The sequence below is a fragment of the Macaca thibetana genome, chromosome 1 (genome assembly GCF_024542745.1).
Source record: "Macaca thibetana thibetana isolate TM-01 chromosome 1, ASM2454274v1, whole genome shotgun sequence".
Taxonomy (NCBI): domain Eukaryota; kingdom Metazoa; phylum Chordata; class Mammalia; order Primates; family Cercopithecidae; genus Macaca; species Macaca thibetana.
Window position 1 is genome coordinate 40,626,975 of NC_065578.1, and position 15,683 is coordinate 40,642,657.

General features: G+C 48.3%; 2 protein-coding genes and 1 long non-coding RNA gene across 6 annotated transcripts in view; 1 reads left to right on the forward strand and 2 right to left on the reverse strand.

Annotated features, from left to right (window-relative positions):
• The window catches only part of PPCS (phosphopantothenoylcysteine synthetase), a 1,013,452-nt gene that overhangs the window by 107,041 nt on the left and 890,728 nt on the right, over window positions 1-15,683 (forward strand). The gene's annotated exons all lie outside the window — the stretch shown is intronic.
• HIVEP3 (HIVEP zinc finger 3) overlaps window positions 1-15,683 on the reverse strand; it is a 423,170-nt gene that overhangs the window by 47,686 nt on the left and 359,801 nt on the right. The window lies entirely within an intron of this gene.
• Window positions 729-3,505, reverse strand: LOC126961285 (uncharacterized). Its single transcript, XR_007728248.1, has 2 exons — window positions 2,647-3,505; window positions 729-2,614 (listed from the first exon to the last, which is right to left on the reverse strand). It is a non-coding gene; the product is annotated as an uncharacterized LOC126961285 (long non-coding RNA).

Below are 15,683 nucleotides of genomic sequence, written 5' to 3' on the forward strand. Positions count from 1 at the left end.
CCGCCTCTCCTGGCTTCAGCAGACTCCACTTGTTCAGAAGTCTGCCTGGCTGGCTCCCAGTGTCCTCTGTCTCTTTTAAAGTCTTCCCTCAATTCCTGGCTTCCCTGATCCCCCTTCTTCCGAGCCGTGCTATATTATCCTTTAAAGTTTTTTATTTAGACACATCATAAACATACAGAAACATTTTCCTCCTGAACCTTCTAAGAGCAAGTTGCAACCCAATGTCCATTTACCCTGAATTCATCAGTGTGTATTTCCTATAGCTAAGGCCACCCCAGGCCTCCCTGGCAGGACACTTTCCTCCTTTGCTCAGGATCTGTCCCCACAGAGGGATGCCCCTCTCAGCCTGCTTGGAATCCTCTGGGGCTGACTATCCCTCTGCAAGGGAGCCGAAGGCACATTAGGTTTCCAACCTGATCCCACCACTGCACCATCTCCCTGCCATCAAGACAGCCACGGAAGGATGGCACGTGTCTTTGTGCACACTTATCATATGTTCTCTCCTACTTCCTTCCTCCTGTTGGCATATACTAAGTGAGGGTCAAGAGGCTGGCTTCCATCATTAACACGCCATGTTAATGCCTCCCTGGGTTACAGTTTCCTTACTGGCAAATGAGGAATTAGGATTAAGTGATTTCTGAGGATTCTTTTCTAATAATAACAGCTGAGTTTTATGAAACATTTATTATGTGCCACGCACTGTGAGTACTTCACATGTAGCATCTTGGTTAATTCTCATGCCAACCCTCTAAGATATAATCACAGTACTGTTTATCATCTCCATCTTACAGACTGGGAAACTGAGGCACAGAGCAGTTACATAACTTATGCTCAGACAGTCACTCAGAGATTCTAGATTTTCATGCAGGTCCAGTTCAGAGTTTTTACTGGGCTGAAAAGTATAGGGGCCGGGTGAATGGCACTATCTGGAGTTTATTCTTTGCCTGAAGAGGCAATCATAGAAGTAAATATTGATAATTCAGAAAAAGAGATGAACTTTCTACATGCCAAGTACATTACACACAAATGTCATTTCACTTAATCTGCAACAACTTTGAGACGCAGCACTATGATTATTTTCATTTTCCAGATGAGAAGACTGAGCCAGAGAGAGGTTAAATAACGTTTGTGTCGGGGCAGAGCCAGGATTTGAACCCAGGTGTGCTGTTGTCACCTAGTGCTAAACTGGGACACATGCCGTGCTCAGAGGGCAGGTCTTGAAGGATGCAGGTCATTGGCTCTAACTGGCAATGGGGTTGGGGGCAGAGTACCAGGCCCTGGGCAACTGTTTCATGCATCTGAGTCAATTTTATATACCCAGCACCCCCGAGAAGCACCTCCACCTGCAGAGTGGGGAAAGACACACAACCACACTAAGCAGGACAGATGTGGCCGGAGCTTTGTGCACCCTTGGGGTGTGGCCAGGCTGGAAAACCTCTGGCACCAACTCACAGAGGACCTCATTGCCTCCCGGGGCCGGGATTTCACCCCATGGACTGCAAGGAGCTGCTGAAGCTGCCAGGTTGGGTCTCCATTCTTCATACACCACAGCGGAGGCCCCTCCTCCAAGAGACTCCAGGCCGTGGGTAGAGAGGTGCTTTCTCTCTCATCCAGGCCTCTGAGGCCAGAGCATCCTCTGGAGAATTCGCATCTCCTTTGTGCTCCTCCTCACCTCGCCTGCAGGTGTTCCAGCAAGCAGATACCCAGCTCCGGGCCCTGGGAGAAAGAATTCCTAGGAGATGCCTCACCTCAAACCAGAGTACACGGCCATGATCCTGCCCAGTAAGAAGCGTCCTGCGACAAGCTCAGATGAGGTCCTTTGACCCTCAGGGAAGACCAGCTTTCTCCTTATAAAGACAAGGCTTGAATGAGCCTGCATAGCTCCCTTGCCCAGGCCTTTTTGGTAGACTCTCTCTGAGCTGCAGCTCCCAGGATTTAGTGCTGAGCTCTGCTGTTTCCAGAGCTGGAAAGACCCTGCACATTCACATCTGGACAGTCAGAGATAGTTCATCCAAACCACATGGCAATCATTCATTTCATGGAAGAGAAACTCACAAAGAGCAATCACAGAGCTAGTAATGGCAGCCAGGACTCAAACCCCAGTTCCCCAGACTCTACAGCCCAAGCCCCATTCTTACATCTTCCGATTGCAAATGAAGAAACTGTGACCCAGAAAGGGAACATGACTTACACAAAGTCTCCAGCTCCATGGCTCGCACCACATGACCTCCCTCCCTGTAGAAGACCTCATTTCAAACAATGCCCAAAGATGGAAAAGGTAAAATGTTCTTGTGACTTGCAGCTAAGAAAATGCAGGTGGACCCACACTCAACCCCATTCTCAGACACTCCATCTGTCCAACAATCCATATGTCACTTTTGTTTTGTTTTGTTTTTGAGACAGGGTATCACTCTCACCCAGGCTGGAGTGTAGTGATGTGATCATGGCTCACTGCAACCTTGACCTCCTGGGCTCAAGCAATTCTCCTGCCTCAGCCTCCCAAGTAGCTGGGACTACAGGTACACACTACCATGCCCAGCTAATTTTTGTATTTTTTGTAGAGACAGGGTTTCACCATGTTGCCCAGGTTGGTCTCAAACTCCCAGCGATCCACCTGCCATGGTCTCCCAAAGTGCTGGGATCCACCTGCCATGGTCTCCCAAAGTGTTGGGATTACAGGTGTGAGCCACAATGCCCAACCCATATTCATTTTGCATTTTAATTTTCATTGTTACTGTCCATGGGTGAATGCATTTACAGAACTGGCGCAGACTTTTCTCTCTTCTATGATGTGCCATTCACACATGGCCACCAAAGACACACACAGACAGCATCTCTCTACTCCTTGGGCAGAAAGACCATCTTAGCCTGAAGAAAATCAGAATCATGCTAGTGGAGGGAAAGAAGAAGAAGAGGGAAGGAAGGAAAGAACTATGAAGGAGGAAGGAAGACTCCCTTTGCTGAACACTTGTATACTTTCTGTATGTTGGACCTGGGATAAACAAGTCCATGTTATCTTGCTATTAGTTCTCAAAAGGACCCTGGAAATGGGTATCGTTATCTCTATTTAGATGAAGAAACTAAGGTTCAAAGAGCAAAGGAACTGGCCAGTAATTATTGGAAGTGAGGCTAGAATTTGACTCTGAATCAGTTCAAAGCCCAAACACGTTCCAGAGCACTGTCAGGTTCCCACCTGTGCCTCCAAGTCCTACAAGTTCAGGGAGGTCCCACTAGGCCCCTGGAGTCTGGGGGTGAGGCTGAGAGGGTGACATTTCTTGAAGAGTTCTTTGGAAGAATGAGCTGCATGGCTAAAAAATATTTGAATACCACCTTACTGGCAGTCTTTAATTAAAGATAGTGGGAAAAAACTTTCTTCCTTTTCTTTTCTTTTCCATTTCCTTCCCTCCCTTCCTTCCTTCCTCTCTTTCTCTTTCTCTCTCTCTTTCTTTCTCTTCCTTCCTTTCTTCCTTCCTGTTTCTCCTTCCTGCCTTCCTTCCTTCCTTCCTTCCTTCCTTCCTTCCTTCCTTCCTTCCTTCCTTCCCTCCCTCCCTCCCTCCCTCTCTCTCTCTCTCTCTTTCTTTCTTTCTTTCTTTCTTTCTCTTTTCTTCCTTTCCTTTCCTTTCCTTCTTTTCTTTTCTTTCTTGTATAATAAACCCACAGGGAAGAGGAGAATGGGATGGGAGACTAACAGTAAACTTTTGGAAGCTGGAAAGAGATGAATGAGTGGAAGAGACAGAATCCCAAGCCTGCAGCAGGGAAATCTGGGAACCAATCTGACTTACATCCCAGGATCCCTCAAAGCCTCTGCAGGTTGGGGTGGAGGGAACCGAGGTAAGGACAATTGGTGGAAAGTCTTGTTAGAAGCTGTCAGATTCCCATCCCCTCCTCAACTCCAGCAGCTCAGGAGACTCCCCTCCCCCCACCCAAGAGAAAGCCTGGAGGGTTCTTCTCTGCACAAGTTGAAACTGAGCCCTTTTGAGGGGGGACGTCAGGCGCACTGAGGGCATGGCAGGGGTGCCATAAAGAAATAGTGGGGGTCAGGCTCAGTGGCTTACACTTGTAATCCCAGCCCTTTGGGAGGCTGAAGTGGGCAGATCACTTGAAGTCAGGAGTTTGAGACCAGCCTGGCCAACATGGTGAAATCCCATCTCTACTAAAAACACAAAAATTAGCTGGGCATGGTGGCATGCACCTGTAATCCCAGCTACTCAGGAGGCTGAGGCAGGAGAATCGCTTGAACCCAGGAGGCGGAGGTCGCAGTGAGCCGAGATCATGCTACTGCACTCCAGCCTGGGTGACAGAGAGACTCCATCTCAAAAATAAATAAATAAATAAAAATTAAAAAAAAATAGTGGGAATGCATGCAGACTGGCTGCAGAGACCCCTCCTTTTTCTCCTCCTCCCTGACTTTTTCCTGTGGCTTCCAGAACGTGGGAAGTAGACCCTTCAACCTCCAAGAGGGAGACTGAGCCTTCCTGGGGATTGATTCTGCTCAAGAAGAAAGGCACCGCCTTTGAAGACTCCCTGACGAAATAGCCCCGGAAGGCAGCTATGGGGAACTCGCTGTCAAAGAGCCTCACTCATTGCTTCCAATCGTCTTTGAGCCCCTCCACTCTTAAACATGAGAAGACACCAAAGGCTATCATACGTCTGAGAAACGAGACCAAACACACACACAATACAGGGGCACTTGAGAGAAACAGAAACCACGCAGGAGAAAAAACCTAAAAACAGAATAAGAACAAAGCCAAAAAAACCGAGTAACACTCATAACAACTAACGTTAATAGCCTTAGAAAGATAAGATAGTAGAGTCTATCAAACAAGAACAGGATGCTATTAAAAGGAACATTCAAGAAAAAAAAAAACTCTTGAAAACTAAAAATGTGACTGTAGAAATAAAAAACTTGGGAGGCTGAAGAGAGTGGATCATGAGGTCAGGAGATCGAAACCAGCCTGGCTAACATGGTGAAACCCCGTCTCTACTCAAAATACAAAAAATTAGCCAGGCATGGTGGCATGTGCCTGTAGTCCCAGCTACTCGGGAGGCTGAGGCAGGAAAACTGCTTGAACCTAGGAGGTGGAGGCTGCAGTGAGCCGAGATCATGCCACTGCACTCCAGCTTGGCGACAGAGCAAGACTCCATCTCAAACAACAACAACAACAATAAAAAACTCAATAGAATGGATGGAGACAAAATGGAGGGACGTACTCAGAGAATCCAGCAAAAAGACAAAGCAATGGAAAATGTGACAGAGGGTATGAAAATCAGAGTAAACAGATAGGAGGGCCAAGGCCTCAATAATAGCAGTTCCAGAGGGAGAGAAGAAAAAAACAGAGGAGAGGAAATAATCAAAGAACTCAAGACATTTTCTTAAAGCAGAAGTTCTAGAATTACCAGACCGAAGGAGCCACTGAGTGCGAAACCTGACCCACACCAAGACCCATCACTGTGAGATGTCATGTTCTAGGGTCGTAGAGAAGATTCTAAGACAGGACCCTAAAGAATGCAACAGGACTCAGAATGGATTTGGAGCTCTTAAGAGCAACCCAGGAAGCCAGACGTCAATGGAGCAATGTGTTCACAACACTGAAGGAAAATGATTTCCAACCCAGAATTCTATCATAGATTTCAATCGACTGCAAAATAGAATAAAGACATTTCCAGCATTTTCAGATATATGAAGGATCAAAGTATTTCCCTCTCACGCATCTTCTCTGAAGAAGACCACACTGAAGGATGGTCTCTGTAAGATGAGGATGGAAACCAAGGAAAAGGAAGACCCAAGGTTCCAGAAAGAGGAGACCCAATACAGGAGGCAGAGAGGACCTCCGGGAGTGGGTGGAGGGAGCTCGCTGGATGAGAGTGCACCACCATGGAGAGGGGAGCCCCGGGGCAGTCAGGAGCCATCAGACAACTCAGCGGAGCCCCTGTCTCAGCAAGACAGGATACACAGAGCGTCAGGAGCCGCTGAACACCTCCAATGTCTTGAGGGGAAATTTGGGTGAGGTGGGAATCTGGGATTGAATTAGTAACAAATGTATAGAAAACGAAGTGCAATTAAGCACACATACATACCATGATTATACACAGTGAAAACAGCAAAGGAAAGTAATCATGGTTCACTTTATGGCTTGGCTGTGAATTATTATTATTTTTATTTTTTCTTTGGGTCAAATCTTTATTTATTTATTTATTTATTTTATTATACTTTAAGTTCTAGGGTACCTGTGCGCAATGTGCAGGTTTGTTACATATGTATTCATGTGCCACTTATGATACAACACTAATGAGAGGATGGGGAGGTGGCGGGAGGTGGAATGCGAACAGGGGAAAGGCTTCGGAGCCTGCAGATAATACTGAAGCTGAGAAACCAAGTCACGGGCAACCAGAGCACATTATGTAGAGATATGGCAAACCAAGGCAATCCGCTAAAAGAGATGAAAGGTACTGCTTCTGGGAGTGGTGACCGGCGGGTGGGTGGGGGTTGGGCGGGGAGAAAATGTGGAGCAAAGAGAAAGAGTACTGCTGCTTCCCACAACAAAACCTATGGAAATATTTGACTCTTTAAACTCCAGACATGTGTAACTTTGATAAAAACCAAAAGACACACACACACACACACACACATACACACACAAACAGAGAGAGAGAGAGAGAGAGAGAGAGAGAAAGAGCAAGCGAGCACATATGCCTCTGTTCTCTAAGAGGCCTAAGAGGCTGCTTTTCCCACAGGAGAGAGACAGAGAGAAGCCAGCTTCCTCCTGGGAGCCCAGCCTGATTCCCCAGGACAGAAACAGAGGCCAGGATCCAGGCAGACAGTGTCCAGGCCCAGAGGATGCTACATCCTCGTTGTAGCTCTCAGGGGATTACCAGGGGCTGCCCCAGACCCCCCTACCCAGGAACCTAAGGCTGTACCCGCTTGAAAAAAAGTCTCCTTTTAAATTTTAATATGATGCAAAGAGATCTTCCCTGACAGGCCTCAGAGCTCTGGAGGGTTCTGGGTCCAGCATACTCAGACACTCAGTCTGCCCAATGATCAGTATGTCTTTTTCTTTCCGCTTCGCTTTTCACATTTTTAAATCATCCATGACTTGAGTTTCACAGCACATCATCAGTTGTCTCTGATGACTGGAGTGAGTGTTCCCTGGGAAGTCCTTTGAGTCCTCAGAGGAAATCCAGAAGGCCAGCACAGTCACCCTAGCTAGACTAACACTGGAGATTTTTATTGGAGGATCATCTTTACGGAGGAATAACATTTCCAAGAGTCTAAGTGGTTTCCTGGGTACAGAAATTTTCTCCTCTGGTTTCAAAACGGCCATTCACAAACCCGTGGTGAATGAAGTCCTCAAGCCCACAGGTGGCCTGGAATAGTGAAAAGCGGCCTGGAATGGGGCTGAGAGAATCCTTCCCACTGCTCACCCCGAAACCAGCATCCTCCCTTCCTCCTATCGTGACCAGGGAAGTGTCTTCTTCTCATCAATGCCCCCGCAGGTCCCCAGGGCTTTGCTCCTGCCCCCTGCCCCTTCTCTCCTTGGTATCATCACCTGCCTCTTGCTAGAAGGCATTCCTTGCAGCAAACACACATGAGGACCTCTGGGTTCAAACACTTGCCTGCTCTAGCTTACACACCCTCCAGGCACCACCTCCCCAACTTGTGCTGCTTTCCTCCACAGCCAGCCTCTTAGGACAACGCTTACACAGGCACCTCCACTCCTCATTTCGGCCCATACCATCAGGGTTGCATCGCTATGGAAACAGTTCCCATCAGTCACCAGTCACCTGCACAGGGCCCTGTTGAATGGGCACGTGCCACATGCCCGTCCTCACCGGGCTGAGCCTCCTTCCTCCTTGAACACTCTCTTTTCTTTGCTTCCAGGCTTTGCATTTGTCTGGGTCTCTTCCTGCTGCTCTGGCAATTCCTCCTCAATCTCTTCTGCAGCAGTGTCTCTGTCTGCCCTTGAAATGCTGGTATCCTGGGATCAGTCCTGGATGCCTTTTTCTTTTCTCTCTTCTCCACCTCCCCCCAGGTGGCCCCATCTTGGCCTATAGCACTAAATCGCATCTATACACTGACAACTCTCAAGAGTGTATTCAACTTCAGGCCTCTCCTCTGAGGGCCAGGCTCATCTATCCAATTGTCAAATGTCTCCCTGAACATCTCCACTTGGCCTGGCATCTCAAAAGTCACATGACCAAGTTTTGATCTCCCTGTCCCCAGACCTATTTTTCAGTCCCCTCCTCCATCCCTTCTCACCCCATAAAGGGCACCACCATCCACTTAGTGGTTACTACAAGAAATACGGTAGTCAGTCTCAAGTGGAGGCTTCTCTCTCAGCCTCCATAGCCATCAGAAGTCCTATAGCTCCTCTTTCCATCTTCACTGCCATGTTCCTGGTCTAAACCATTGATGTCTCACCTGGGCTTTCAGGATCCTCCCCACTGCCCTGACAACCACTACCTCCTTCCCAAAATCTGGGTTATATTCCCCAGGAGAGAGGGGGAAACAGGATTTGGAGGCATAAAGAAAAAGAGGAAAAAGCCCAGCATGGGCTCATGTAATGGGGGTTGGACACTTCACTCCCCAGCCCATTGGGCCATGCTCAGAGCTGCACATCTACATTTCTGGGGAAAGGCCTGAGAATTAAAGAGAGGGCAAGGTGCTGGGCTTCAGGAATAAGGCAGGGCCTTGATAGCCCAGACCCACCCCAGGAGAAGAGCAGCCCCTCATCCAGAGCTGAGAACCCAGGACCCATTCTCTCGGCTTCTAGAACACAAAAGGCACTGCTCAGAGAAGGCCCTGGCCTGGGAGCCAGTGGCCCACGAGCCAGCCCTTTCTGGCATTATGTATTTCATTTTTACCTTGAACACCTGCAGAGCAGAATGGTTTGCAAGGAAGAGTCCTTGGCTCCCAACCCCAGAGCCTGCCCCATAACAGAGGCCATCTGACTTCACCTTCCCCAGACCAAGCCTGCCTTCAGGCTGATGGATGGCTTCTCACTGGCCTGGTTTGGCCTTGATTGTGTCCTTGATCCTTCCTGAGACCCAGAGTCTCAATTCTGCTCCCAGATTCTAAGAGTTGTAGAGTTCAGGGACCTGCCCTCTCACCCAAGGTCTCAGACAATCTTGAGCACGTTGGAGGAAGATTCCTTCATTTAATAGATATTCCCCAGCACTGCCCATGTGCCAGGCACTATTCTCAGCACTGGGGACGCAGCAGTGAACAAAACATAGTTCCTGCCCTCTCACAGAGCTTACAGTCTGGTGGAGGAAACAGAAGCAAGCTAGTAAATACCTGGAGAAAAATGAAGCAGGAAAGGAAGGGGTAAGAAGTGCCATGGAGTGTGCAAATTCATTGTAGGTAGTGTGGGAAGGCTTCACTGAAGGGTGATGGAGGGAAGTGAGGGGGCCATGGGAGTCTCTGGAAAAAGGGCTCCAGGCAGAGAGCACAGCAAGTGCAAAGGCCCTGGGGCAGAAGCTTGTCTTACAAAGAGCAGAGCTTGGCCAAAGCCCAGGGAGCAGAGGGAGAGCCATAGGCAGAGGTCAGGGAGGAGCTGGAGCCGGCACATGCAGGCCTGTGAGGGCTCTGGGGGACACGGCATAGGAGCGGCAGGGTGTGGGGACCTTAACAGGATCACTGTTGCTGGGCTGAGAACGGACCACACTGGGGAAGGTGGGAGCAGGAGACTGTAGGATATTGTGATCACCCAGATGTTAGCTACCAGTGGCTTGACCCAGAGGTGGGGAAAAATGAGCAGATTCTAGAATCGGTTTCAGGGCCAAGCTGCCAGGATTTGCTAAGGATGTGAGACAGAGTGGCTTTGGGCCCAAGCATCTAGAAAAATGAAACTGCCTGTGCAGAATGTCCATCTCGCTTAACTGAATGAGTGACTTTGCCACTCTCCTTCAGAAGATGACTTTCCCCAGAATATGGTTTGGATCTGTGTCCCTGCCTAACTCTCACATCAAATTGTAATCCCCAGTAATGGAGGTGGGGCCTGGGGGGGCGGTGAAACTCCATGCTGTCATCACCATAGTGAGTTCTGAGATCTGGTTGTTTAAAAATTGTGTGGCACCTCCCTTCCGTTCTTGCTCCTGCTCCTGCTCCCGCCATGTAAGACGCACCTGCTTTCCCTTCACCTTCTGCCATGATTGAAAGTTTCCTGAGGCCTCCCCAGAAGCCGAGCAGATGCCAGCATCATGCTTCCTGTATAGCCTGCAGAACCAGGAGTCAATTAAACCTCTTTTCTTTATAAATTACCCAGTCTTAAGTATTTCTTTATAGCAATGCAAGACTGACTAATACACCAATCTTTGACCACTTGAAAGACTTTAAAGAGATATGCAGCAAGTGAGGGTCATGGGCACAGTTTGTCTGCCTATGTTATATATTTCCCAACCTCCATGCCACCAACCCTCCTGTGGTATGTGGTTTTGCTCCTGTTTGGGTTCTTAAGAGTAGTTTACTGTCTTTATTTTTTACACACCAATCCAAAAGTTTCCAACTTATTACCATTTACTTAATTCATAGTTTAATCAATTTGTTCCCCAATAAATACACAGAGGTAACAAATATTCCCAAAGACATAACTCTAAATCTGGAGTTCACAGCAAAATGGGACAAGACAGAGCAGACGTTTAGGTTGAAAATTATGCTACACTTCTGGGTTTCAAAGTCCAAGAAGAAATGGATTTGTAAAAAATTATTAGAAAAGAAAATAATCTTTAGATTTTTAAAAACTAACACTATTCTCTCCAAGCTACTATTTCATGAAACACACAGGCATGTGTGCGCATGCACAGGCACACACACACACTTCAAAACATACAAATGCACTGTCAAAAAAACGTGGTGCGTACACTGCATGAACTCTTAAGACTTGGATAAAAATTAATTCAGCTATAGAAATAGATGAGATATAAAAGTACATTCATTAAAAATGTAACCCCTTCAACTGGAATAATACTGAATTAAATAAACTTTTAAAATAATTTATTTAAGGAATGTCAAAGAGGCCCGAGTCACAGTTCTTCAGTATGCACTGTGCTGTGGACAAAGGGTGGGTTCACTGATGTGCAGGTGGACTGCCTCCCAGATACGAAGTTGGATGTATGACCCAGAGTTCAGGGGAGAAGGCCTTGGAGATAAGCGTCTGAGTGTCATCAACCCGTAGATGGTGTATCGATCACCATGGGACTGAGTTTAGAGGAAGAGCACGGAGCCTGGGGCTGGGCCACATGGGGGTTCAGCGATCAGGCGATCATGGACTCACTGAAGATGGTGAGGAAGTGCAACCAGTCAAGGAAGAGGAAGATCAAGAAAGACAGTGATATAGTTTGCCTGTGTCCCCACCCAAAATCTCATTTGAATTGTAATTACCCATAATCCCATGTGTCAAGGGAGAGACCAGGTGGAGGTGATTGAATCATGGGGGCAGTTTCCCCTATGCCATTCTGGTGACAGTGCGTGAGTTCTCATGAGACTGATGGTTTTATAAGCATTCAGTAGTTCCTCCTGCATGCATTTTTCCTTCCTGCCGCTTTGTGAAGAAGGTGCCTTGCTTCCCCTTCACCTTCCGCCATGATTGTAAGTTTCCTGAGGTTTCCCCAGTCATGTGAATGAGTCAATTAAACCTCTTTTCTTTATAAATTACCCAGCCTTGGGCAGTTCTTTATAGCAGTGTGAAAACAGACTAAACAGACAGTGTCCAGGAAACCAAGAGGACAAAGTCTTGCATGGACGAGTGAAGGATTAACTGTGTCAAATGCTGCTGATGGCTCAGGAAAGAATAGAAGTGAGAACTGACTACTGACTTCTGCAAGGTGAGGGTCACCATTGACTTGGATAAGAGCAGCTTCTGAGGTGTGAAGAGCCCAAAGGCCCACCTTGAATAGATTTGAGAGAAGCCAGGAAGAAAGATACAGAGGTGAGGAACACGGTCAACTTCTTACGGAGTTTTTCTTTAAAGGAAACAGAGAAATCTGGCAATATGGCCCTTCAGTCAAAATGTTTTTAAGGTGGAAACCTTAAGTCTGGGTATGCTAACTTGAATGGCCTAGGAGAGTGGCAATGGCTGGAGTGAGGTACTGAGGTAGGTGAGGTGGGATGGGAGCCAATGCCCTCCCACAGGAGGTGCAGCAGCTGAGTCCTGCAGCAGGCAGGATCTGGCATGGAATCCTGGGTTCTCACCATCTGAACTTATCATTCCCTTCGGACCTAAGCCCCAACAACATACCACCCAACTGGGCTTGGTCAGCCAGGTGCTTCCTATCAATTCCAGTCTCTTCCTCTTCCATGTAAGCCCGCTGGGCTGAATTCCCAGCTTTCCTTGCGACAAGTGAACTTGAGTTAAGACAATATAGTCATTACTTTCAAGAAACAATATAACTTTGTGTGTGTGAAAACAACACTGCTTAACAAAAAGCCATTCTAAACAACCAAGGCAAATGCACGGGTGCGGGGTGAGAGAGCCATCACATCCCTGATGGGCACTCCCAGGGTCTGCCTGGGAAATGCGGACTTTGTTCAGGTGTGGAAGTGATGGGGAATGCAGAGGGGGCCATGTGCCAGGAAACTAGTGCAATAAATAGAGACTGATGCATTGTGTGTGCAAATCATTACCCAAGAAGGGACTTGGGAGGAGACAGAAATGGATCTTAGCACCAGGGTTATGACAGAAGTAACACAAAGAACTACAGAGTGTGGAGGGATTTGGGAGGCTTGTTAGAGTAACAGGGCTGAGTACTGGCTTTTGAAGGCTGAGTAGAATTTGGCAATGGCAGGGCCCAGCAGGCAGCAAAAGGTGAAGGGCGACAGGAGCAGGTCAGATTCTGAGGCCAGCACTCACAGACTGAGTTTAAACTGGATCCTGTAGGTGAGGCAGCCACAGATGGCTTTGGAGAAAAGCATGACACAGGCAGAACCATGTTTAGTGATGTTCAGTGGTACCAACATTGGAACTCTAGAGATAGGGTGGCCAGAGCAGTGGCAGAGGGAATAAAGAGACCACACTGAGTCACTGACTACTTCACGCAGACACCAGGATTGGGGGACTAATTGGAAAAGGGGAGAAGGCATCCAAGACAATGTTAAAGTTCTGAGTGTGAAGGGCTGGGTGTATCACCTGAGATCTGGATGTGGAAGGAGATGCTGTTGGTGGGAAGTGGAAGCTTGGTTTGCACACGCTAAGTGTGAGGTGTTGTGTTTCCCAGGCAAAAATGCCCAGGAGGCACCAAAACCAGTGTCTGCAGTTCAGGGGTGAGGTCCTGGCTGGAGACCCAGATGTAGCAATGTTGGCACAAAGATGAGGCTGGAAGCTCAGGAGATGGGTGACGCCAGCAAGGGAGAATGCTCAAGGCAAGAGGAAGTGAGTCTCACTGATCAGGTACAGGAGCTGCCATCACACCTGTAGCAGGTGGACTGTTGGGCAGCTTAACCTTCCTCTCCACCTGTCTGGGTCTCGCCCGCCCTTCCGGGCCTGGCCCCACCTCCTCTGGGGAGCCCTCTCTGGCTACTCCATCCGCCAGGCATCTTTCCCTTGCTGTGAGCTTCATAGCCCTGGCCATCCCCACCTTAGCACTGGGTCTTGTGTTGCCACCTTGGTGTAGTCCCCAAGCACCTTGAGGGCAGGATGACATTTAACTCCCATGGGCCACTGCATTTTCTGGCACAGAGCACCCAAAAGGCACTGATTAAACAGATCCTCCTCCTTGATGAATTAATAAATTGATCAGTTGCTGAAATGGAGGTCAAGAAAGAAAGTAAGGCGAGTTTAATTAGAGATAAAAAGACTCACGTATGTTGGACTCATACAGCATCTACTCTTTTGTGTCTGGCTTACTGATTCATCGTGAACTAGGCCTACATGTATCAACATGGAGGCATGTCAAAAACACTGTTGAGTAAACATAACAAGCTACAGATGTATGTTAAACCAACTTGAGTAGTCACGAGCATGATATCTACCAAATATTTCAGGTTCTCCCAAGCACACAGTAGGAATGCACTTCTCTACTCCCACGGAATTAGGTGAGGCCATATGACTTGCTCTGGCCATTTAAATGTGAGCAGAAGCTTCTGAGTGGAACCATTTTTTTCTTCTTCCTCTCTCAGCCTCTACTGGCCTGGATCTTAGGAACAGAGCTCCATGGGAGACCCTTCTCAAATGTGTACAGGAGTGAAATACATGTGTTCTTTGTATTAGAAAAGAAAGAAATAAATAAAAGGAAGAACTGAGTCTAAGGCAAAACTGTGGGACTGCAGAGAAGTGTGCCCAGTGATTCTGGGTGGGGGCACCCTTCGCAATTTGGGGGAACAAGAGGTTGTAAGGTTGGTGGACTGGAAGGTCAGCATCTCCGGCCCCATCCCTGAAATGCCGGAGGTGTCCTAGGTTATGTAGCAACCAAAATGCCCTCCCCTCTCCTTCACCATTTCCAAACACTCTGGTGGGTGACGCCAGCCCTAAGAGAACCATGAATGTAGAAGAATCACCAGAAGTGAGGGTGGGAGGCACGGTCCCAGCTTGAGACAGCCAGGCTGGGGGAGGAAAGGATCTGACACTATAATCAATTCCGTATGTGCTCAAATTGCATGTGACAAGTTGAAAGGGAGAAGATACCTTCCATAGCTGGCAGAATAGAGTGGGACTGTCCTGGAGGGAGATTGATGAAATGGATATACTAGTGGTAAAATACACCAATGTCCATTTTTTGAGCAGCTATGAACTATAGACTTTACATAGGGTCTCACAGGGTCCTCTGAAAATCCCACATGTTATTTTCCCCCTTTTACAAACGTTATTCTCCCCCTTTTACAAATAAGGAAACTGAGGGCTGGAGAACTGGGGGGCTAGTCTCAGGCAGAACAGAGGTAAGTGGGGCAGAGATGACAGAACTCAACCAAGAGGAGGATTCTGAAGCAGAGCAGATGGGACTGAGTGAAGACCTGGAAGGAGGTGCAGAGGGAGCAGGACCCATGCCGGCTGGAGGAAGAGGAGAAGGGGACTCGTGGGTGATCTTTCCCCTCCTTCAGCCAATGCAGACCCTGTAGGCAGAGACATCCAGCAGGAAGCTGGGAGGGGAGTGGCTCCTGCCAGCTGCCTTTCTGGAGTCTCAGGCTTCCCGAGGTCTCAGAGCACCTGCCTCTCAGGGAAGATGCGAATCTCCTCAGGCGCATACAGAACGCTGCTGGGGCAAGCTCCCGGGACACCACGAAACACTCAGCAGTCCTCAGAGCCCACAGAGAGCCTCTAAAGCAAGAAGGAAGAGGGCCAGTCCCTGGGAGCAGGCGCTTCATCAATCCTGCCTCTGTGTGGCCTCTAAGGGACCCAGTGGCATGAGAACACAGAGACACACGAGGGCGCTCTAACCAAACAGCAGGAGGAACTGCGTCCACCCCCAAACGGAAAGAGGGTTGGCATTGTTGAAGACCTTTGGTCCAGTTTTTTTTCAATGTAGTCGCTATTGGTATTTTAGGCAGTAGGTTTCAGGGTCTTTTGCTACCCCTGGCCCCCTTCCCATCACTGACCACCCTGCTCTCCACATTTCCAAGCACCCTTCCTCCTGAGAGCCCCTACTGGTCAGTTCCACCAGAAGATGCCAACTGCCAACTGGTGGCGCTGGGGACGATGGCAGTCTCTGTTGTCCCCCAACCTTACGGAGGACTCCTGTGCCTCCCATGCTGA